Genomic DNA, 26,981 nt, shown 5'->3' with positions numbered 1-26,981 from the left:
CTTATTATTACGCAAATGCGTGTTATTAAATGATTGGATATATTTTCATAGATAAATCTTTCCATCCCGGAAGTTCTCTGCCTCTCTTTTTTCAACCTTTACAAGCTGCTGCATCTTATCTCTACAAGAGAAACTTTTATTTTATATTATGCTGCCAGTAAGCACACGGCATTCCAGATTATTATCGATGTTTATTAAGTGGCAAATAAAATTGTCGAATTAGTGCAGTTGTTGAGGCTGTAATCTCAGTCAAAGTTTAATTTCATGTTTCTTGAAAAGGGAGTATGATGAAGAGCAGACAACAATTGGTAGATTCCCCATACAGAATATTTAGTGAAGTAATATTTTTAAGACTTATCTCAAGAAATGGTGGATAGTAAAGAAAGACGATCATTAATGATATACATCGAAGTTATGAGCTTTCGTATAAAATAAGAATCAGAAAAATCGGGCCAGTAATTGGAGATTGATTATTTGGTTTTAACAAGAGATTGATTATTTGGTTTTAACAAGAGATTGATTAAATGGTTTTAATAATTATTTTAACATTTTTAGATATTCTAAATTTAACCCAACGTTTAAAATGTAACATGACTTACGTCAATTATACAAATTAGGAAGTATAATTTTTTGCTATTGCCTGATGTACGAAATTCTCATTAATTTGTATCAGTCTGCTAGATATTTCTTTTAAATGACAAATATGACTGATCTTTTTTATTTATATTGTTACAAATCTGTAATTTTGCTACCCGGCACAAATAGTGTCATCCTGGAAAAACCGTTAAAACCTTTGTAAGATCTGTCCTGTGCGTGATGAGCTTGACGACTTGGCGACGAGTTTGGCGACTAAATGGATCATACTGGAAAGTTTGAGAAGTTTCACGACCCTCCAGTAGGAACCAAGATACACTCAGATAGGTCCTGACTGGTCTGGAAGATTCTAGCCCCGCCTCCCGGAACTATAAAAGACGGGCAATCTGAAGCTGCGAAGAAGTTGTGTGGATCGTCAAAAAAGTCGTGTGTGAGAGCAGTCGGAGTCGCCGACAAAATAAGAAATTGGAAAGGATTAAACAGCAAGCAAGCAAGCTGCTGAACTAGCGATTAAATGTGTTGCTATTGATTAGCGGTATTTGTAGAAGAAAAATTTTGTAACAATATCCAACTAGACATTGTTTAAACCTTTTTCCATCTGCAAATTAAATTAGCCAGGTATATTTGACAATGATTGATTCTCCTTGATGCTCTTACATTCTAAACATTTAATCGCCCTAACTGTCACTATAAAATTAAGTTGAATAAGAATCGGTTCAATCCTGTTAAACATATTACAGAATTATCTTCTCCTGGTTGATAATATGATAAATTACAAGTTAATTCTAATATTTTTTTAATGAACTAACAGACTGACAGTCATTATCAATGCCAAGCAAAAAATGTGATATATTTTTTCTCTTATGAATCATATAGGGCGAAAATACAGTTGTATTTATAAATTCGAAGTCTCTGTGTCTGCTGAATGCAATTGACATTGCGTCGCACTAGAGCATAAGCAAATCATAAAAAGGATTTAAAGACAGGATTGCCAGAAAACTACTACATCTAGCTAGACTATTTTTTTTATTTCGGGTATTAATTTTAATGGATTAAAAATTTCACTGCAACAGTTCAAAGAGAACATTTCTTCACACTTAATAAATCTTATTTCCTTCGAACATCGACCTGGAAGAATCCAAAATGATGCTCAAGACACCGAACCAACCACACATCCAATATTCTTCGTGGTGCTTTTTGTTCCGTTTTTCGGAATCCAGGCAGAATAGACAGGACCGATAAGAAAGCTTTTCTGAATATAAAGGACGCTATCTTGTTGCACGTCAAGATGCCTCTCGCCTGGAGCGCTCTTCAACCGCCTCGTTGGCTGTATTTTTAGCCGGCAGATAAAAGGGGCGAACAAAAATGACATCCATCCCTCAAGAGGCGCTCGAAATCTGAAGATTCGTTCACGGTTCGGCGAAATAGCAGACAGCCGCTCTCTTGCCGTGCTCCACTTGGCAGGAACCTCACTTTTTTCATCAGGTGGAGTTTGTTTCTGAAATAAATTGTCTAATCTTAACTTAAGAAAATGTTGCTGGTGAAAGAGTGCGAGGTTAAAGAACTGATGTTGATTTTAAGGGTTGATCGATGTTTGGTAAAATAGACGCACACTGATTTCTTGGTTAAATGTGATTTTCAAAATAAATTTATTAAATGTCTATTTATTGGCCGCATATTAAATTATGGTATATATACCACTATTGGTAAATTACATTATTTTTATTTGTATGATCGTTACATATAAGATTTAAATGAATACGCCGCTTTTAATGTTTTATTTTTATCTATACTATTCATATGCATGCATATTGTTTCCGGTTTTGGTGCGGGTCGCGATGCCCTGTTGTTGGAAGACCCTAATTTGGGATTGGAGGGCTTCAAGTTCGAAACCCGATTCCACTGATGAATTGTCATGTTATTGTTATCTTTCAAATCCTTCATGGCTATAACCTCTCTTGTTGGCGTTCCGCGGAAGTTTTGAGATTGATTTCTGGTTCAGATACCATCTTCGACATCTGCTCATGGTTTAAATTTCACAAATGTTGCACAAGGCCATTCCAAAATAATCCTTATGTTTCTGTGGGAAAAGATGTCAATGTAACTAAACTAAAAACTCATTTCTGCTTCCCCCCCCCCCACTTCTTAGCATCTATATCGAAGGCCACATGCTAGTTATTTCTCTAGGGCTAATATTGACTGTAAATTTTTCCAAGAATTTAACTAGGAAACTTTCAGTGTAATTCCAGTACACCTTTTCCACGCATTCCCATATATAAATAAGTATATATCCATAATCTTAATTTTTAAACAAGGGGCTCTTTTTGGAACATGAGACGTATACACAGAATGGTATTGTAATACATGCAGATAATATAACGTTAGCTAAACGGATTTTGTCCTGTAAAGTCTCTTGGTGGAAATTGCAGTTATTGAAAAAAAGCTGTAATTTCATTTAAAAAAACATAATTCTATTTTTTTTAAAAAAACCGTAACTCCTTAATGATTAAAGAGAAAACTTACTTGTAGTTTTTGATATCATTATCAGTAAATCCGAGCCATAACCATTGGAGAGAAACATAAGCGCTGCTTTACCCATAAGAATATGAAGCAGAAAATGGGCTAAAAAAGCAAGCTCACGACATTTTAACAGTTTAGAATGGGATTTCAAGTTTTGGAAGTGACACTCGGACTACAGCTAGAATATCGCTTGTGCTGCTCAGAGTGACCGTTATTACATCTGGGAAAGGCATGGCCTCAGTTATAAAAGCATCCCTTATAACTAAGATATTATAGTACTTTTTATGTTGGAATTTAAGATCGGAGAAAATAATTTTATGAACGCGACCATAATGAAATTATTACATCTATATTTCACTATCTATTTCTTTATATTATATTAAGGGCTTGCATGTATTTTGATCATTTTTTTTTTCATTTTAAAAAGGCATTTATTAAGAAAAATTAGTACAATATATATCAATCAAACTATTTTCTATCATTTTCTACAACTTTTTCTCATCTTCGTCCATTAAGTCTTGCAGTTGATTGTCCTCGAATTTTTTTAGTCCTCCACACCATTCTTTGTCATTGACATCAAAATCACCATTCTTAAATCGTTGAAACCAAAACCTACAATTGGAGCAGCATCACCATAAGTTTCTAAAAGTGTCTTATGGACTTCAGCAGCAGATTTCTTCAAATCAAACAAACAAAAATAAAAGCATTGAATGTCGAAGATGCAGTTTGGAGTGTTCCATGATTGGGGTCTTTATACACTGAATAACTCAATAATGTTAAATGAAAAACTTTCAAAATGATAACAATGAAGTAATAGTAAATTTTCAAACCCAAAACCATCGCTGTTTATATAGATATTTCGCATGTTTACCAATAGATGTCGCTGATTAAAATACATGCAAACACCTAATATAATATGTAATAATATATAATGATTTCTCTTATTCTGGTTTATAGAATAATTTATTATTTTCTTTATATTAAATTATCCCACACTACATTAGTCTAAAATTTATAACTCTAATCTATTTATTTGCAATTCTATTTATTTCTAATTCTATTTATCTTTTAAACCAAATATTTAATTTATTGTGAACAGGAATTGCGAAATCTTGTAATTTAAAATTTATTCATTTTATAAAATTATTCCAATATTTTGTAAAGCCTTCAATCGTCGAAGAAATTTAAGACAAATAAATTTTTTTCGACTTTTCTTTCATCCTGAATATTGAAAATTACAATTCCTTAAATAGTTTATCGATTATCAGCTTATAAACTTCATTTACTGAAGTTACAAAATAATTTAACTGTAAATGAAAATGCTAAAAATAAATCAATCCTTAATAAGAAATCGGCTCTATTTATCGTATTTCATCTTTGTTCTAATGAAAATTAAAATTAGAAAGGTTTCTTTTTCTTTTTTTTTTCAGAAAGAAATATGTTTAGCAAACTGAATCTGAGAATACTGAAGTAAATGAATTTTTCTTTTAAATAAAGACTTAATTTTGGGCTGGCGAAAGTTACTGTTCTGTGTCTTTTGATTATAAAAAATCAAATATACTTTTAACGTTCCTTTTTTCCGTTTTATTTTGAAAGATAATTGCTAGACCTTCTTTCCTTTGCTAGAACCTTAAATGAAAGCGAAAAATTGTTTTTCTGGATTCTGCAAAATCTAAATTGGTTTTTTTGATTGGTTGTATTTAACAAGCATATTTAATGTAGCTTACTTAAAGTTTTTCATACCATCATGATATATTTTCTACTACTTGTTTTCTTTTTGAATGTAGTATTTCTTAATTAACGTATTCGTTAGTTTTATGAATAATTTTTATAAAACTTTATCCGGAATATATTAAGAATGGAACTCTGTTAATTTCATATCTTTTAGCTAAATTTTCTTCTCTGATCAAAAATTATTTATACAATCTGATTGTAAAATTGTAATTTGCTGTATAATTTTCGTGTTATGGTTTTTTTTTCTAATTTTAAACATTTATTGAATGTTTTTATTTAGGTTAGTGATTTTTTTCATTTCTCATTAATTGGTTGTCATATTTATTTTAGACAATATATTATTTATTTACTTTAATTACGAATTGATATTCATATTTTAGAGAGTATTGTTTCATATAATTCAAAATGAACGCATTTACAAATTCTTACAAACTATTTTGAGAGTTGTATTTAAAATTTTAGAAGTATTAATGAATAAAATTCCTTTTTCTTCTTCTTTTCCCCCTTTCATTCGACAAAATTCTTTCCAATGCGCGTTTGGAAATGTTATCAATTAATAAATTTTTAAAGTAAAATTTAAAGCTTATTTATTTGAGTTTTCTAACTTTTTGTTGTTGTTGAAAAATAGTTTATAATTTTACTGGTTTGTTTTTTTAAAATATGTGATTACATTCGGGATGAATTATTTGAAAAACGTTCTAATATACTTATATTTTTAAATATTTACATAAAAAATATTAAAGCAACATAAAAACTGATATATACCAGTTCAGTAACAAACGTTTATTTAAAAAATTGAAAAAATGTATCCTTTTTGACTAAAAACAGGTATAAAGCAAAAATTTCTAGTTTATTAATTTATCAAATGATTTGCTTAATATTTTGCAGGTAGCTTAAGAAATATAATACCTAGTTTCTGAACTAAAATATAAACTGTATTTTTATTCATTCATTAAATATTGGTGTCTGGCTATTAAATAACACGAAATTTTCAATTTTTTTTTTCACATTGTGAAACACTAAAACAACTATAAATATATTTCTAAATGATTAGATTACTTATTCTGTAGTTCAGGAACTACAGAATATATTGAAAAATTATCATGCCTAATTTGAACTAAAATATGGATTAGATTTTAATGTATGAGATTTTCGTGAGGAAATTCTATCATATTCTTTATCTGAGGAAATAGTATTTGAAGACGGAAAATAGCATTAAGACGCATGTAAAGGCAAATATAAAAATCAGTGTAACTTCTCAAAAAATTGACTTAGAAACAAAATTCTAATTCTTTTTACAAGGGGTGTTCAAATGAAAAGGTTCGTAACGTCGTAACAATATGTAATCGTTAACAAATTTGCCTCTGCCACTATGGGAGAACGTAGAGAGACATCTAGCTCCATGCGATTGGAGTCTCCGGCGTAGATTGGAGCATACACGGCGCCCGCATGCGCAGGAGAGTGCAGAGGCTCTTATAAAGAGCGCCGTCCAATTGACGTCCCAGATCTGCTACTTGATGAATTCCTCGAGTACCGAAGAACCATTAACTCCGATGTGTACTGTGAGACACTCCGAAGACCATGCAGTTCCATCAAGAACAAAAGACCGAGGCTACTCACAGAGGATATGGATCTGCTCCATGATAACGCACGTCCACACGTCTCCCGGGTCACACACGCGGAACTGGCCAAGTTCAAGTGGAAGCAGCTCGACTATCAACCCTACATCCCGGACATGTCGCCTTATGATTTTCATGTGTTTGGTCCCCTGAAAAAACATCTGTAAGGGAAACGCTTCAATTTGCATGGTGAACTCGAGGACGCTTTGAAGGATTGGGTCTCGTCACGGCGACAGGAATTCTGGGAACAAAGAATCCCTCGGCTCGCTAATTAATGGGATCCTTGTGCTCAGGTCTATAGTGTATACTTTGAATAAAGTCTTCATTTATACCCACAATGTCGTTTCGTACTTTTTCATTCGAACTCCCCTTGTATAAAGAAACCTGTTTAAACATTAAAAATATTACATTTTTTAAAAAATCAAAATTTTGTACAAAAAAATGATTTTTTAACGTAGTCATTTATCCTAAATAATAATATTCATGTTATGGTTTAAATGATCTAACTGCACTTTCTTATGACACCTGCAAAATCTAAAATTCAACCACAAGACACCTGTGGCATTTTTAAAATCAAATATTAATCCCACTTATGATAGAAATGATTATCGTGAAGTATGAAGCTCTTAAGACTTTGTCAACAGCAACTGTCAAGTTATGTATTTTTCATTCATATTAACGGGCAGCTGAAAGAGTCATTTATTCTGGATAGGTATTAGTGCAATCCAACTTTGTTTTTAAGTATATTAGAAAATTTTGTTAATTTCATTGTTAATTGAGGCATCAAATAAAGATGGACGTTATTACATTCTTTTTCAAACCTAGACTAGATTATAGGCATTTAAATCTCCTAGCAGCATTTTTAAAAATATTATCTTTCATTGTTAATTGAAATACGATGCCTTGCTTGACTAAGCGGAAATGGTGGTTTGTTTCGTTCTAATGCTCAGCGCAACAATTATACTGTCCAATCCCAATATATTTTCTCTTTTAAATTTTATTACCTCCTTAAAATAACAGAAACGATGTTAATGACTAAATTTATCCAAATCACTTTTGACGATAGCAAAGATGACCATTACTTATATTCTATAGCGTGTCTCTGACGAGCTGGTGGTTGATCTTCGACTTCAGACAGTTGACTTATTTGCTCAGAGGATAGAGATTACGAAACTTAGAGCAGATTTCGGAGTAATGAAGAGTTGTAAAAAAACGCTCTCAACACCTCATCCCCATGATCCGTTGAGCTCGGCGCATTCTTTTTTACCTTTGTTTTATTGACGCATTTTCATTGACTTGTTAACCCATGTTCCCATAATGTATTAAAGGCTTCCATTGTTCTCAAAGTCTTATCATTTGACATTGGCTAAAATCGTATTTAGCCACTTATTTCTTTCGGGCTCCCACCTGTAGCGTCATCCCCATGATGTGCATATTATCATCTATTCCTTCGCTGGTCTTTGATGTCAGAACCGACATTTTATCGAAAAATTCAAGCAACCACTGTTCCCCAAACACGCCAATAGATCTTTGCTTTCCCACAATGTAAAGTATAGTGCATATACTTTACTTATACATCTATGGCAACACGGGCTATGGAAGTAAGGGTTATGAAGCAACGAAACGCAACGAACTCTATCCAAAGCTGGAAAGAGAAAGAAGTTTCCATGTTCAAGACTTAATTCTGTCTAAACTGTTCCATTTATGTGGTCTTGGTGCAAATGGATCGCTATGAACTAAAGAACTCAAATATTCTCTTGTATTGGGAATTTCAACAAAAGATCAAGGAAGTCCTTTCCAAATATTTAAAGAAAATTGAAGAGAAGATCTGATATTTCTCTAATCTGAAGGTAAGATTGCTATTCTTGTTGATCTTCATTAACAGTCAGTATATATATCACACATGAAGTAACAGATTATGATAGAGAAACAGAGAAGTTACCCAAGAGATTATATTAGAGATTGATCAGTTCAACAACATAATGGAGTCTTGCATGTATTGCTACAGTTTCATGTATTAATATAGTGTCTATGCAGCCTGAAAGATGTCTTGGATTTCTTGTATGATGAATCAGTATACTCATCGTACAGGAAATGACAGAATTATCGCCTATGTGATTAGAGCAGAAATTCTCTACTTCAATGATGGAATGAAGTCCTACATGTACTATATGGAATATAATGAATCGTTGAATCTTTCTGACTAAAACGTCTTCACAATGGATCATAGTGTGTGAGAATTTCAGGAGGCGAATGCCGACTCGGGTGTCAGCTTTGTCATCTGACTACTGTTCAGAATGATGAGATTCACCCACATATAACCATAATATGGCTTCAAAATACAACATTAACTAAAACTCCTTCAACCAATATAATTATTTAACAAACTACATTCAAGTACCTGGAAAGAGGTGATAAGGTATCAGCTCTGACTGAAGTGAAACTATGCACGTGTCATCTCAGTTGTCAGACTTGTCATCTGACCATTTTTCTGAATGACGAGGTTCACCCACATGTAACAGTAGTGTAGTTTTAAAATACAATATTAATTAAAAATCCTTCACCCAAAATAATGATTTAACAAACTATGTTCAAAAACCAAGAAAGTGGTGGAAGAGGATCAATTCCAACTGAAGTGAAACCATGTTCGTGTTTTCCCGACGTGTGTATAAAAAATAGAACAGACAGACACGTGACTTGTTCTTGTCATTCTGGAATGTATCTTTTTCGAGAAACTTTCTTGCCGATTCTCTTTCCGACGAAAGTCCATTACGCCAGAGAGCCTCTTTCATTCTTTTTTCCGCTTTTCTTTCTTTCCTTCTTTCATTTTTTTTTCTCTGACTTCCATTTTTTTACCAACCTCGTTGCTTTTGAAAGGTATATCTGTTCCTTCCTTTTTCTTAAAGTAGAACGATCATCGATGTAGTACTCTTGAATTAAAATAGGCTACACTCGCGATAAAATCTTGTTCCTATCATTTATTTCGATACTTGTCTAGTTAACGATTCGCGTATTTTTACGGAACAGCAATTTTTTCCCTGGTTTTTCAGGAAATGTTTCTGGAAATTGAGCTACGGATGGAAATAGGAACTAAATTCGATTTTTCTGGAATCGTACTGAATTATTCATTCTCGCAAAATGCTAATACAAGTTTCATTTATCTTCGATGTACGATTTTTTTGTCTGAGACGATATTTTTACGGACTTCGCGAAATGCTTTGAATTTTATCAACCCTCCAGTTAAGCACTGTAGATAACTAACTTCATTCATCTTCAAGCAATACAAGGAAAAATATCGTTTTTGATTTATTTTTGAAAAAGTCTGGAATCTTGTTAATCATAACGTTTCTTGTTTAGCAATACTAAATCTTTGCGGAACATTTAGTTATTTTCTCAGGCTGTAATTCATCAGATTATGCATTGTACGGAGTAACCGAAATTATTCTATCAATTTTCTTCGATCTGCTATGAAAATATTTTGCAGTTTTCTGCAATTTTTTCCCCGTTTGTTGGTTTGCCATTTATGAGAGATGTGGATGTAATTACATTTTTACATTCCGTGTACGAGGTTATACTAAGAGAAATTACTGCCAGGAAATTCAAACTTGTGATTTTCAAGAATCTTCAGGTTTCAGATTCTTCTTCTTGTCTAGCCAAGGTTGAACGAGAGGGAATAGTTTAAAAAAATTTCTCATATACTCTTTAACAAAGATGAATTTGCGTTTTAGAGGCGTTTTTACCACCCGAATGAAACAAAAATTTGACACAAAACTGCACTTGTAGTCGCAAAATCCTGTACCAAATTTGATATGTTGAAATCAATGCGTTTTCGAATTATGGCACTTATGTGTTTTTGAAAGCATAGACAGACAGATGTTCAACCCTTATTTGTATTTGGTTCAAATTTTGACAGGTGTCTGCGATTTAGATGTTACATCTGTGTACCAAATTTTATGTATCTAGCCCTTTTCATTTTGTAGTTATCGTGTTAACTTATATTCGAACTGTTGGACAGCCGGACTTCCTCTGAGTAGATTTTGTTGACATTTAATAGAAATCTGCAAATGAGGTGTAAAGGTCATATACCAAATTTCAACCGTCTAGCTCAATGCGTTTTTTAGTTATCTTTGTCATAGATAGACAGACATACGGAGGTATTCCAAAAATGGGTTTTTCGAACTCACGGTGGTCAGAAACATGATGATTCCTCAAATTCTTGCGTTCGAATTGTTTCACGATTGCAATACCTTCTCTATATTTCATATACAAAAAATTAAAAAAACAAAAATGAAATAATGTATGACTGTGACCACAATAACTCACAAACACTTTCTGCTAGACTTTTGAAAATCTCCATCCTGAATTTCTGTTGAATTTTGAAAGAAGTTCATTCACAGGGAGTATGGCTAACTAACTATACAAACGAACATATCAACTACAAATCAAAGAGCTAACTGAATAGACATGTTTAGTATTTATAGAAAGTCACTGATTCTGAACTAAATCCATGAAGGGATTGACCATCTGTTGCTTTGTATTTCCTCATGCATGGAAGCGCGATGACATAAATGCGAAACGAGTTGTACAACTTTTAATATCTAAACTGTAAATCTTTAGCATGTTTTGAATGAGCTCCATCAAATGATTGACCGTCTGTCTGTATATACATTCACAAACATGTAAAAGCTGTAACTCAAAAATGCTATGACTGAAATAAATAAAATTTGGTTGGTGATTTTGCTAATTATTGCTTAAATATTGTAATTGTATTTGTAAATAAAATTATATTTCATTTGAATGATGGCCACAATTCAAAATGGTGTCAATTACTACGAGAGCACAAAATTCTTATGTATGAGACCCTAGAAATAAAAATCGGAGCTCTTGGATTACCCAGTTTTTATTGTAGAGAGTATGGAAAATATCAACTCCATTAGGGAGTGAGAGAGAAAGTTTCTAGAGAAGACTCATGCTGATAATTTATAGTATTTATTTATCCACACAACACAATACTTCAACAAATCAATTGTTTTATGCATTCTAAGTATTACATTTATTTACCTCTGTATTTCAGCTGCATCAGATAAATATATATATATATATATATATATATATATATATATATATATATATATATATATATATATATATATATATATATATATATATTTGCAAGACATCGTATTAATTTTAACTGTTTAAAATATTGTGGAAATGATGTTTACATCTGTATTTCAGTTGCATCAAATAAAAGTATTGATTTCTTTTTCAGGACATCGTGTATTAATTTTAACTGTTTAAAATATTGAAATAATAGAAGTATTCCGCAGCAGTCAACCTAGCTTCATTTCTTAGATTTTTTTTAACTTCTGATGATGATGATGTCGTGTCCGCGTTACCACGTAAAGGGGGTGCAGTAGCTTCTGAGGGTAAAGACCCCTGAGCACCCGAGGGCAGAAGTCTGACTTCTAGCTCATATGAAGATGAAACTCACACATTCGCTTGCACAACCCATTTTTACAGGGGGGGGGGGCACATTAAAACACCTCACAGATATAACACAGATGAAGAACAACCATGCCCGAACCGGGATTCGAACCCGGGACGCCCAGATCACTGGGAAGATGCGCTACCCCTATGCCAGGATGCCGGCTTTAACTTCTGATGACAAAACATTAAAGCTAACTATTGAACTATTGAAACTAACTATTGAAAAATCGAACAATAATCGTAAAAATACATTATATGCATAAATAATTTCGTAAAACGTTTAAATATATTATTTATAATTAGTAATAATATATAGTTACAGAGTGAAATATAATAATATTTTTAAAGTATTTTTCTTCATGGAAATCTAGAATTTGTAATTACTTAAAATTTAAGTAATTATATTTTTGTCCTTTACATCTTTATGCAAAATTTTTTCGAAAAAACTATGCTGAGAGCTCTCTCGATTTTCAACTCGTATCTGAAGCTCTTGGAGTTTGCTGTTATTTTTAATATCTCCATTTTATATTTTTCAGGTTAAAATTACACATTTGAAATGAATTTGTATTCAAATGAAGCTAAATCGATATTAATTCTTCAATAACATCATTCAAAACAGTTTTAAGATGGTAGATTTATTGATTTAAGAAAATAAGGCTTAACATTTGACTTAGCTGTAGATGTAAACTCTTTCAAATGATTATTTAATGCTCGTGTCAAAAAGCTCTTTCCATTTAACGTGAATTTAAACTTCGTTTAATTCTTTTCAAGAGAGTTAATTATCGTCTGTCAAGAAATGACTCGGTTAAATATTGAATACTTCTTTAATAAGATCGTATGATGCTAAGAGCTCTTATTTTGACCATATATTTCTTAAGGGAAATCTGTGTTGTATTATTATTAAAAAGTGCCTGACATTTATTTTTTAATCTCATTGTTGAAAATGCTTTTAGATTGATTCTTTACTGTGGACTTCTTAGTAAAAATGAATTTTAAATTATAAAGCCATTTTTAAATTTTGTATTCCTTATTGGAAAACGGTCGTTCGAATATAGTATTCGGTCATTGAACATTCTCTGTAAATTTTTAAATAAGCTCTAATTCAATTGATTCAAAATTCAATTTTATAAAACCGAAATGAAATAAAAGAAATTCTTCAAAATGTATAGTGAGAAATATGTAATTTTGTTACTTGTTTTTACAGCAGATAAATTAGCTCTTTAAAAATAGTTTACTCTTTATGTTCATATAGTTTTCGAATCATTTGCATGCAAGTGTGAAGAACAAAAAAAGATTCGTAATAATATGAATTTATTTCCGAATTCCATGCTGGTACATTTAATTAGACTTATGAAAAGTTCCTAAAATTAATAGAATATAAATTCATTTGCCAAATAATTTATGATTTGGGTGTTTTTAATAGTTTAAAGTTTTTCGATTTTAATTCACCATATTTGATTTAGAATAAAAGCAAATGAATTTGATCAACAAATAATGTGCATTTTCATTTACCTGGAAGTATATATATATATATATAATATTTCTAAATGTATTCTTTGCTTTTCTGTCATGGATACTGTGGTTTTGAAATTTCCTTTTTAAAGCAACGTTTCAGTTGCATGTATTTACGAACTATTTTTTAACTAAAAGTTTCTAAAATTAAGAGCTTTATATCGGTATATTATCCAAAACATTATCCATAATCCATTCTTTTATTAAATAAAACTTTAATAAAGGTATTGATATAACACACACATATTTTGTGTCCGAAGATATGTAAGCAAACTTTGAGTTCTATTTTTTTCACGGGTAAATATATATTTCTGTCCTGTTTCGCATAATTAATTATCTATGATTCTGAAAAGAATATTCCTATCTTTGTTTGTCTTTTGTATCCTTTCAGAAGTTCATTTTAAAGAAAGCAATTTGATATCTATAAATGGTTTTTATCTGTATTGAGACATGTACTTTGTGACAGATATATGAAGAAACAATAATTCTACATCAAAAACAAAGCATGGCAATGTCACAAAGTTGAAAGTATAATAAAATGAATTGTTACCGAAAGAATAAGTATTAAATTAATGATTAGTTGAAAAAATCTGTTTATTTATTTATTTTTTGCTCTCTTTAATATTTTTAATTTGAACGCAAGAGTAGGCGGTCCAATTTGCTTATAAATATATAATAGAACGTCCAATTTACTTACGAATAATCTCTTAAAAACGTTTATACAATAATGTCCCGAAATGTTCCTTCAGATTTTGGTTCTAATGCGAACCATTTGAAACTACAAAATCATTTAAAATTTGAAATTTAGAAATATTACTTTTTAAGATTTCAATTTTCAGACTTTACTTCTACTTGTCTGTAGATAAACCGATAACATGGATTAACGATACGCTTACTTTTCCGTCATTCTGAATAAGCACTTTATCTTTAAATAATATAACAACAAAATTAATCACATATTTGGATGATTATGGAGAAAACCCAATCCCAACACTCGAAAGATTGAAAAATGTGACGGTTAGGCAAATTAGTCACATGCTGTGGTTTGTCAAAAATAACTACATTCGCAAAGACCTCAGCCTTGCTAAAATTACAAGACTTTCATAAAAAAAAAATTCTCTTCTAATAATATAGATGAATGTGGGGTGCTGCCGTTCCACATGCTACACCGTTTGACTTAGAATTATCAAATTTGGAATATATATATATCTTAGATAATAAATTTTAATTAATTAAAAAATGAAGCGAATTTTTGGAGTTTTCCATGATGACATTCGAAAATATTACAGCTCAAAAATGATTTTTACATCTTCTTAAAGTTTAAAAAAATTATTTTTCCCATGTTAGCAATGTTTTAACATATAAGTTAAATTCTTATTTTAAATAAATTTAAAATGTGTATTTATATATCCCAACAATTTACTTCGCACAAATTAAAAATCTACCAGCATGCGAAAAATTAGTTTTAAACAACATGTTGCCATCAAGTTGACAAAAGCTCAAATTAAGTCTTTCTGGAAATTAAGCCTAGGAAAGTGTGTGAAGATGAAGAAGCTAGAAGTGTTCAGCGAATGTCTTAGTGAAATGAAATAAATATGAAATGTGATATATTCTTTATATTATATATATATCATTAATTCTAAAATTTAGATTTATTTAAAGCAAACATAGTTAACAATATATGCAGAACAAACATTCTAATGAGGACCTAACAGCTTATTTCTAAAATTTCAGTAAAAGGCATATACATTCTAAATAAAGTAAATAAATATGCTTTCTGTAATTTGAATCAATAAATGTTCTGATGAACTATAAAACCATGTTCCGGTCTCTAATCACCTACGCATCGCATATTTGGACGACTGTCGAGAAAATCTCAACATTCTAAAGATTGCAAAAAGGGACGGTTCGGCAAATTAGTAACATGCTGTGGTTTGTCAAAAAAAAGAAAAATTATACAAATCCTCTGTCCTCTGAAGCAGAGTTAATACAATATTTTTTAATAAGTAGACTGGTATTTTAAATTTTTAAAAAATTAACGAAATGAAATTTAGTTCATGTATTAATGTAATGAAAGCTCAGTAATGACATTTTAAATATTCTTTTTCTATAAAAAAGCACAATTTTAGACCTGGCCATCGATTGTCTTGAAGAAAATACACCTATAAGTGCTTGTTATATCTAAGATTTTTTTTATAAATTGGACAAAAGCGATAACATTACCATTAAAGAAATCAAATCCCATGACAATTTGCTTCTAAAGATCGTGAAGAAAATTTGTCACCTCATCCATGTTTAATTTTTGCTTTCACCCGATTTCGCCGAAACGCACCTTATGTTAAATTCTGCCTTTTATTATTTTTATTTTTTTATTTTTTCTATCTTTTATTCTCTTTTTCGAAATATTATTTATAATTTACTGCTCGACTTAATGATAGTCACCTTCATAATGCGCAACCATCTTAATGTCAGGTCAGTACTCATATCATCTCTTATGTCCGGAGGTTCAGAACCTTGAGTTCAAGAACTCCATGACACATCCTTCAAATCGGTAGATTGTCCTTAAGGTATCCGACTAGGTTGAAAACATGAATTTGGGTGAAAACTGGCATTTTTATTTTTATTTTTGAGGTTTCAATATATATATATATTTCCAGCGGTATCTTTATTTTGTCTCTATGCCAATTAGAAGCTAAGTTATAGCAAACTATTGACATATAAGTGATGCTTATTTATAAGCATTTAAAAAACTTTAAATGCATTTTAATTTCATAACTCTACTGTGCGAGTATCGTCATATCTAAAAAAATAATCAAGCTATCTTAAGGAAATTTATAGTTAGTTCTCGTTATGTTATGCAGAAGTAGTGAGCTATGGACTTGATGTTGAATGCTCTAGAAGTGGATTTATTATTATTTTTTACTATATATATTGCTCGAAAAAAAGTCCCAAAATGTCGTAGATAATTTCATATGTTACACACAAAAATTTTATTTTTGAATTATTATTCTTAGATAGTAATTAGTTACTCTCTAAGATATATCACACATGTGATGTCACAAAAAAAAATTACATCAACTTTTTTTATCATAATAGGTTTTTTTCTTTAAAAGTTACATACATATTTAAATAATTTCACTTTTACTCATCACTTTATCCTTATATTAATAAAAAAACCATCATATAATTTATTTATTTATTTTTTGAAAAATCCCCGTCAAACCTAGTCGGATTCCTTAAAATCGAATACTTTAATGAAATAAATCTGTTCGTAAAGCATCACTTAAATGGCAAATATAAATGCGTATGTCACTAGTTTTTCACAGTGTTGTGACATCACATTCCTCTTAGTGAATGTATATTGGATTCTATAATTAAGTAGGCACGATGCATTTGACGTTTATCACATGGACATAAATTGATTTCATATCTTTTCTTTCCCACACAAAATGGTAAACGGTTTATAAATATGGTGAATGAATTAAAAAAATATGACACTATTTAAGTCTAGTTTGTTATGTAAACTTTATGATTTCATTGGGAGGCGGCCATCATTTTTATTGAGGCCCAGAGTGCAAGATTGCAGAATTCTGAAAGTATCTTTTCAACACGAGCAGAGTTGTTCTCTCTTATCTCTTGATGAAAACTTACAAAATTCTGGCCGTCTTCCCAATGGAGCAAGAAGCGTTGGCAACGGGCCCATTGCTAGTTAGAATTTCGTTAGTAAAAGAACATGAATTTTTTGATGTAGTACAAGTTCTAAAAATATTTGAGTGTTGCCGTATTTACTCTTCCCGAGAAAGAATTTTTACCTTTTGGTTCAGGTAATGAATAATTAATAGCGTAATCTGAAATGCCGTAGAGTCTTTTTTTTTAAACTTGACAGTTACAGTCAAAATAAGAAAACTCATTCCATTTAAAAGTTATTCATCCTCAACAGATGTTTTCCGGTTTTGGGGAATCATATGTTCAAATTAAAATATCAGTTTTACTGTATTTGTTATTTATTATTACCTACTAAATAATGTGTCCGGTATTAAATGGAATAAAAATATTTTAAGCACTTTTTTTAATGTAAAAATAAACTTTAAATAAAACAACAGGAATCATCTCCCCAAAACGTTCTCGCATTCTCTTTAATAAATCTGTCATGTCAGAAAACGCCTTACATGGCATTGGCTTACAATAATTATGAAATACTAATTCTTGACGTGAATTTAGCATTTTTATTGAATGTATCGTGTCGTCTTTGGCGAGTTATTTGGCTATTTATCCCTGGCATGCATTGATAATATCCGTAAATAAAATTTATGCTTTAAACAAATTTTTCTCAACCGTATAAAACAAAAATTTGATACAAAACTGATCTTATAAACTCCCATACTAAATTTGATATTTTCAAATCATTGCACTTTTGAATAATCACGTTTGCAAGTTTCAGAAAGTACAGGCAGACAGACAGTCAACTCATAGAGGAATTTGGCTCAAAATTTGACAACTATCTACACTATAAATGTTAAATCTGTGTGCCCAATTTTATCAATCTAGCTTTCTTTGTTTTGTAATTATTGTGTGAACTTATATTCGAAAAGCCGGACAGACGGATTTCCTCTGAATAGATTTTATTCAAAATTTGATAAATATCTGAGTATAAAGACCGTATACCAAATTTCAGTAATCTAGTTCAAAGCATTTTTGAGTTATCTTTGTCACAGGCAGACAAACGGACTTTTTCCAAAAAAGTTTTTTTCTAACTCAGGAAAGTTGAAACCTGGGGATTCGCCAAAATGTGGAGTTCGAATTTTGTGACAATTGCTCTACTTCATCTATACTACATAAACGGGAAAGTAAAAACAGTAAAGAAAAATATTTTCTTATTGTCTTCAATGTATTTTCCATTAAAACGTGAATATCAGTTGCTCCAAATTATTTTCACGAAGAATTAAATCATATAACAATTATTTAATTACAGAGATTATCGTCATTTTTCGTAGAATTGCTGACTTTGGCAAACGATTTTTGAACATTGCCAAAAGCTAATGTTTTAAAGTAAATTACATAAGATTTTTAAACAAAACTTAACATTTATTAGTGAAAAATAAAACAAAATGAATTAAAATATTATATTTATAATATAATTATTTTCACGAAGAATTAAATCATATAACAATTATTTAATTACAGAGATTATCGTCATTTTTCGTAGAATTGCTGACTTTGGTAAACGATTTTTGAACATTGCCAAAAGCTAATGTTTCAAAGTAAATTACATAAGATTTTTAAAGAATAAAACAAAACTTAACATTATTAGTGAAAAATAAAACAAAATGAGTTAAAATATTATATTTATAATATCTTCATTCCGTTAGAAAAGTAACACTAAAGATAAAATGCCCACGTTTGGAAGGATAGCTTTTAATTAATAAGAAATGAATCATTGAATTAATTTTTACATGACTTTTTAAAACCACAATTGCTTAATATTATTCTCGAATAAAATTTTAAAAAATTCTATTCATTTATTTGAATTTCTATAGATTGTAAAATATGGATGAATTATTTTTATTTAAGACAAAATATACTTAAATAGGGATAATGCTATCATTTCAGTTGAAGTTCAAATTATTTTATTTACAGTATCTTACTAATAAATTGCTATACAAATACAAAAATATTATATTCTATCTAATAAGATACGATGATAAAAATGAAACATTTGTTTTCAGAACTAATTTTATTTATTTAACAAATATTTACTCATTAGTGACTTTTCCCAACAAACTCTTTTGTATAACAAATATTTACTGAGTGAAAACATTTCCAATAAACCAATTTCTTTAACCGTAAAATACGAGTTTAAAGAACGAACTTTGGTCATTATTTTTTCTTTTATGGTCTTGGTTTAGTCGAGAATTATTGAAATGTTTCGCTTTAATGTATGAATTTACTTCCTAATACTAATTTTCAGTTCTGCTAAAGTATTAGACAATTTTTTTCTTAAGTCAGTACACTTATTTATCTATTTTTGATCATTGTATGTTATAAAAGATTTAAAATATAATTTTATTCAATATATCTAGTAAGAAAATCATATTTTCCAAAAAAGAAAAAAGAAAATTGTACAGAAATCTTTTATTTTCTTTAAAAAAAATGATTACTTAATCGTCAAAGTTTTAGAACTCATTGAGGTCTAAAACGAGGAGATTTTGTTCTCTATACCTCATACACAAGAAAATAATAGAAATGCTTATTTTATTTTTTTAATTATTATATCTTCTCAATATATTCTGCCATTTCTGAATTGTGGAATATTTTTTTTTATTTATTTATTTTATTTTTAGAAAAAAAATTGTTTTAATGCATCATAACGCGAAAAAAATTGAAAATTTCATGCTAATCACCTATTTAATCTCAACAAAAATATTGGATAGAAATATTGTTTATATCCTACTTTAGGAATAAACTTATATATAATTTTTTAAGTTCAAGATTTTGAACACATTACTTCATTGACTTCTAAACTCGAATGTTTTTGCTTTATGCCTCTCTTCAAGGAAAAAGTCACGGTGACCTGGTGGTAAGGCCTCGTTTGCGGGCCACCGAAGAAACATCGTGTAAGCGGACTGGGGCTAGCTGGTGTGGTGCGGAAGATTGAAGAAAGGGTGCTAGTTCAAGTGCCATTCTCGTCATCTGAGCGCGGTTCAAAATTACGAGGTCTGCCCCAAAATAGCCCTAGGGTTGCTTTAAAATGGGACGTTAATATAACTTAACTCAATTCAGGGGGGAAAATCTAGTCTGTAAAGCTTTTGGCATTTGACTAGTATATATATTTGCTTCGTACAATTTTTTTTTTCAAACTATTTAATGCAAAGTTAAAAAATATAAGGATTGTACAACATTTTTCAAAAATTTTGACCCGAACGTAGACATGTATCTTTTAAAAGGCATAATTATAGATCTTCAAATAACAACAAAAAAAAACTGAGAACTACTCATATCTATGATATTTAGAATTATTTTTAATTTAATTATCAATATCCATTAGCTGGGCGAAATAATCACTTTTGGTATACCATGAAAAATTAGACTTCCACCTACTTAACAACTTGTTTCTTTTTCTACATCGCATTACCCTTAAAAAATATTAAAATGAAAAGAAAAAAAAAAGCATTAGATATACTTTGAGATATCGATATCGAACTGGTTTTACTTGGCCCTTCCATTATAAATAAGCTCCTTACTTGAAACAGCTTCTTTTCTTAACCATACGGTTAATCTTTTAATTATAGTCATTAAAAGCGGCATTTTCCGAAAAGAGGCCGCCTTTAATCCCAGCTCCCGAGAGATGGGGGCTGCCTCTGTATTTATAATAAATGTCATTTAGCAAAATTCTTCTCGCCTCCGCCAGGCTCTGGGGAGGATTGTATACCTTGAGTTTGCGCCTCCCAAGAACTTCTTGAGAGTGTGAGACGGGTTAATGACTTATTACTTCATCAGCTTTTCTCTGCCTCTGCCGTCGCCATAGTGACCGGAATTCCGGACGGTGAAAAATTAAATCCAGTTAAAGGTTTATTGTCTTCCGGAATTCTTTCGCGCCGGCGCCGCGAGCATGTTGTGAAGCATCTGTTGTGTGCCCTGTTCTTCGAAGTTTTGAAGGGGGAAGTTGGAAAGTGTTTTCTCCGCTCCCACCCCTCACCCTACCTCCGGGTGACTGTGGAGAAAGTGTCTCTTGGTGGCAACATCTTTCGGAATGTTTCGCGAGATGCCGGGATACGGCTAATGGCTTATTAAAGGATGTTAACGCTGCGAGACGCCGCTGAAAGATGACAGATAATTTGTTATTTGGAAGTAAACGCATTGTTCAATGATTTGGAATGAGTATTAGATGGTTGGAGAGCAGGGCCGCGTTGTCCGTGGGTGAACGTTCATGTCATTCTTTTTGGAAAAGGGCAAATTTTTATTTAGACGGCCTTCGCTGAAAATTAAATTTTCCGATAACGTAGCTAAATCTACTCCTTAAAGTTTTGATGAAAAGGAAATGGTTTATGCATTATAATATACTAGTAGTCTTTGGTGACCAGTTGGTTTGCCGTGGATATGAGTTATTTATAATTTCAATTAAAACATTTAGATCTTTTATGTCCATGATTCCGTCAAATTACCTGACTTGAAACCCTGTTATTTCAATCGCCTTCCATATGTTCTGTTCATCGTGTATGTAAGCCTTTCTAATGAAGATTTGCCTCATAACATCATAGAACTATTAAAAACGTAAATGTGCTTCATTTAACTTCTAAATCCAATGTGAATCATTTATCTTCTATCACGTAAATGATTCATATAGCTTCTAAATTTCGCTGCATTTTAACTTCACTTACTTATTCGTCATATTTACTGCTGCACAGATATTTAGTAGAATCTTGTTCTTTCTACAATGGAAGGAAATGTAGCAATTTAATATTTGATGAAACAATGAAATCCGAATTTTATTACATTTCAGAAATGTAATAAAATTCATAAAAAATTGTTATGTATAGTTAGGAGTTAGGTATATCTATATAATATTGAAATATTGCAAAAATTCAGGAAAAATATGTGCTATTATTAAATTGGTATTGTTGAAAAGGTAATTTTTAGAATTTTTAGATGAGGCAAAAATTATTTTCGTGCTGTAATATTTTTATTAGTTATCACGAATAAGCAGCAAAATTCGACTTAAGTTTTAGTTAAAATTTAAAAACAATGCCATCGAGGTACTCATTTCTGCCTTAACTAAAATACAAAAATACAGATGGGGTCATGCCATTAGATAGTATGTGTGAATCACAGGTGAGTCATGCAGTAGCAGATATATGTACCAAATTGGATAGCTGTAGTTCAAATGTGCGCTGTATAGCACCAACATTCACACATAAACAAACACACATTTACACAATCATCTTTATTATCAACATATATTGCAAACATTTTTGTTTATGCAGCTGTTGGGTGTTTTGCACATTGCTACTGCATGACTCACCTGTGATTCGCACCTACTATCTAATGGCATGACCTCATTTGTGTTTTAGTTAAGAGAAAGCATAAATGATGTCGTCTTGTTAAATCGTATCCGACTTCTTTCCTCTTTATCCTGATATATTTTAAGGTCTGGTGCAAGACATTGTAACAATCATTTATTGTATAAGAATTATGATCGCAAGTGATGCACTAAGGCTCAAACATTTTTAAAGAAGTGATGAAAAGAAAGAGAAACATGATTAATAGAAAGAAAAGAAAATAGAAGGTTCTATGGCGCGATGAAGTGAGGATGATGAACAAATCCTTTGGCCTCCTGGTTTATACAGCCTCGATTACTTTTTATAGGCACATCCAAAGAATTTTGTGTACGCGAATACATTTGACTTGGCTGAGAAACTCGTTGATCGAATATCCTCGGCCTCTTCACGTGTGTGTGAAATACTCGAAATCTTTGGCAATGTACACCAATTCCTCCTCTGACGCTGTTAGGCATGTATCGCTGTTTGTGGACGCAGTTTTGAATAGTTTTTGTAAACATTGCACTTGCCGAAGACGCCGTCATTAAATGCTTTGTCTTGCTTTTCATCTCTTTATTTGCGTCACTTGCGTCCGTACATTCCTGTACAGTAAATAAATGTACCACTGTTGAAAATTTCACTCAAATATCTCCATTAATGGTGAAGTTAGAAATAAAACATCTTGATTCAGTTGAATTTAGACACCTTTTTATTTCCTAAAGAAATGGGTCTGACTTTCGTATGTGAATATTATTCATATCTTTGTTCTCTACCTCCTCTCCAAGTTAAGTTAAACCCACTTACGTTAGTCTTATTACTATTATTATCTTATTTATTAGTTAGTCTTATTATTTAAAAAAACATTTACTGTTCGTTTCAGCATCCTGAGACGACCACTTTTCGACGATTCTATCTCACTAAGGGATGAGACGGGGGAGGATGACCTCATTTCCTGAATTCAATTTATTGTTAAATGTAAACATCTCCTTCTTTCATCTTTCATTTCACCCCTGTTTTTTTTCGATTTAAATCCATTCTAACGCATGCGCAAGAGTGTGGAGGGGGTCTGCTGGCAAGCAATAGTTATGTCTTATTTTCCTATAATTACGCCTCCTCATATCACTTGCGGCCATACATTCCTATACAATAAATGTTTTTATAGTATGTTGCACCAACTCTTAAAATTTGTACCATGAATTTGGGATCACCCTGCATTTATTTTTATATGCAACACTCTTATGTATAACAAAAATAGCAGGGGAACTAAATATGAAATTCAAAATATGTACCAAGTCCCATCCACTTGCCAGGAAACTAAGTTGCTTAAGACGTTTCCCGGGGCCACACAGAAGTGTGTTTCCTGCGAAAAGACCATCATCATCATGGCTCGGCATTTCCAGAGCTCTTTTTCTCTAATTGAGTGTGGAAGCCAAGAATCCTCGCAGACCTTCATTTCCCCGCGGAGTTCTGACTAACTGCGTCTGTCAGATGCGATGATGAATGGGGTGGAGCAGGAAAAAACATGTCTTAGCTCTCAATGAATGCGTCGTGTTCGGGTTAAAATAAGCACGGCTGTGTTAATTGGCGAGATGCATGCTGAAATGTGGATGTTCACTTATAACCGAAGGGGAATAATAGGTTTAGTATTCCCTCCACTGTTTCTTTAATAGAAAAACAAATAAACGAATTCTCTGCACGTATTCATGTTTTATGTTCTAGACGTCTTGAAAATTTCGGGATATCCGGAATTTCGACTTTGTCTCCATCGAAAAAAATGGAATAAATTTTTAGCCTAAATATCCGAAGTGTCTTGTATTTATGGATAAATAAATAACTGGCATCAAATTTAGATCGTGTGTGCGTGCGCGTGTGTGTGTGTGCGTGCGTGCGCGAGACTATCCTGTACAGACAGTCTACTAAATTATTTATTTGACGTTGAATTACCGAACTAGACACATGTACACTTTAAAAGTATAAAAATGTGCACATCGCAGCGATTTTTTAAATTTTTAATTAATAAAAAAAATAAGCCGTGATTTGTCATGTATCCGCGATAAATTCTGAAAATATTGCAGCATAGAAATGATTTTTACATCTTAAAATTTACAAAAACATATCTCTTTAATGGTATCTTTTATTTTCTCGTATAATATATTTCAATTTTTATTCATTTTTAAAAATATATTAAGCATATTTCCGAGCAATATATTTGGCATAATAAAAATAAAACTGCATAAGCAAATTATGTTTACATGAAAAAAATATTATTTTTATTGATATATTTATCACTTTCACAGAAGCAGAAAATTAAAAGACTAAGTGAATTCTCACTTCAAACTAAACGTAGAAAAGTGTAAGTTTGAGCATGTGTCTATATCAAATAAAATAAATATGGCTCATGATTTTTTTCTAGAAAAATATAAACAAGAAGATTTCTGTGATTCTTAAAATATTCTTTATGATAATGGTTCAATAATTCTGTATTATTTAAAGCAAACATTAATTAATATGTACAGTGTATGCATTGAAATCTGAATTCAACATCTAATTTTTAAACCATTAATAGCATATACTTAATAAGAAAAATTATCTAAATGAAATAAATTATATATTATGTACTTTGAGTCAATAAATGCTCTTATGAATAATGAATTTTACATTTTTATACGACCCTCGGTATAATGAGTTATAAGAATATAAATAAAACGAAATGAACTTTGCCAAAACTCTACCCATATAGGCCATCACAAAAATTCTATTATGTTTTGCTTGCATGCATTTTTTAAGGATCATAAATTTACTTTCTTCTTTTTAACTAAATACATTAACATATTTTTTGTTCTAAGTTCATTTTTCAAATTGAGCATTTTGATCTATGTAACACTGAAAAGATAAAAACATTAAATATCAGACATTTAAAATTTTTATAATATAATACATCACATTTAATATTAAAAAGTTTAAATCCTTCCAAATTTTAATAGGCAAATAATTCGCCCATTTTTAGATATCTAAAATCGATAGATTAATTTTTAGATAATTAAATTTTAGATCTAAAATCGAAGCTTTGATCTGAAACAGAAAATGTTTAAGCTTCAATTAATTCAACAACTTGCTTGTTGAATCGAAACAGTCTCATAAAATGTTAAGAAAAAAATCATTCAATGTTAAATTTTTTTTATTGAATTTATTTCTATTTCTAATTTTGATATCTTGAATTGAATTTTTGTTTATTGATTCAGTAAAAAAATTTTAGTGCAATGACAAACCCAAACTTCAAGACTGAAAAGGTATATTGTAGTTTTATTCATTCCGAAAAAAAATGAGCCGTATTGTTTAAAAATGCACAAACTATAAAATAAAATTCGTGAGTGCTTACTTTTAAAATTAAATCTTAACTGTAATAACCATAAAAAAACACCTTCTAAAATTTTATTAAAACCTTATTTGAAAAGGAAATCTGTCTGACAGAAAAAAATATTAATGATATCTTCCTATTTTGAGTATCAAAATTGAAAAAAAAATCAAAATCAAATATTTATAATAAAAATGAAAATGATTTGAATTTTATTACAATACAAAAAAATATTAATATTAAATTACTTAAACATTCTTTAAAAACTTTATTAAAATTTGAGGTGGAAATGTGCTGCAACTAAATTAATATCATAAATATGATAATTTTTTTTTTTTTTTGAATTTTTAGATGGTGTAAAAAATGAGTGTGCTACAAAATTTTCCTAATCAAGGAAAAAAAATCATAAATTCCAATTAATTTTTAATTTTTCTAAAATTCTAATTAAAATTTCAAAAAACAAACAAACCTCCAATTTGCATCTTCTTATTCTCAGAAGTGTGATTATCCAGATTCCATAACTCTAGATCCGTCTGTCTCTTTTGTTGAACACCAATACACTCAAACATCCATAGGAATCTGAGGCCAAATTTACGAAATTTGTGCATGCTGTGAAATTAAACTGAAAAATGTTGAAGTATTTCTTCATTTCTTTTTAATTTTTAAACTTTCGCCTCAAATGTTATGACCATGTCCCTTTAGAAATGAAAATAGGTAATCTTCCTTTAGGAATCTACCTAAAAAAAAGTCGATGAATAAAACTAAGAGAAAAACTTTCAGAGTGTTTTATATTAAACTTACGTAAGAAGAATAAAAGAAAATACCTCCTTCCAGTTGAATAGGTGGAAGAAATTGGCCTTCCTATTATTCCCCTTAGAAAAGAACGGGGGGTGAAAGGGGGCATCATTTCATTGTTCGCAGAACAGTTTTGTGCCGAAATCAATTCCAGGGAATCCTTCGGGGCACCGGGCCCAATAGCCCTGTAGGGTTGCAGATGGAAACAAAATTTCGTCATTTCTCTTTGAGAACATTTTTGTTTCCACTCGACCTCCCCCCCCCCACACACACACTCCCCTTCCACCCCTTTCCCGAATCTTGTACTTCAGCCAGAGAATTGTTTTC

The 26,981-nt window shown here is 30.8% G+C and overlaps 1 protein-coding gene and 1 long non-coding RNA gene across 11 annotated transcripts in view; one reads left to right on the top strand and one right to left on the bottom strand.

Moving 5' to 3' along the window:
- Positions 1-26,981, top strand: part of LOC129980836 (coiled-coil domain-containing protein AGAP005037-like) — a 1,244,995-nt gene that overhangs the window by 1,127,806 nt on the left and 90,208 nt on the right. The window lies entirely within an intron of this gene.
- LOC129980838 (uncharacterized) lies at positions 1,479-26,833 on the bottom strand. Its single transcript, XR_008785256.1, has 3 exons — positions 26,684-26,833; positions 26,329-26,596; positions 1,479-2,092 (listed from the first exon to the last, which is right to left on the bottom strand). It is a non-coding gene; the product is annotated as an uncharacterized LOC129980838 (long non-coding RNA).

Source organism: Argiope bruennichi, chromosome 8 (genome assembly GCF_947563725.1).
Source record: "Argiope bruennichi chromosome 8, qqArgBrue1.1, whole genome shotgun sequence".
NCBI classification, from domain to species: domain Eukaryota; kingdom Metazoa; phylum Arthropoda; class Arachnida; order Araneae; family Araneidae; genus Argiope; species Argiope bruennichi.
This window is presented reverse-complemented; position numbering and strand designations above follow the sequence as displayed.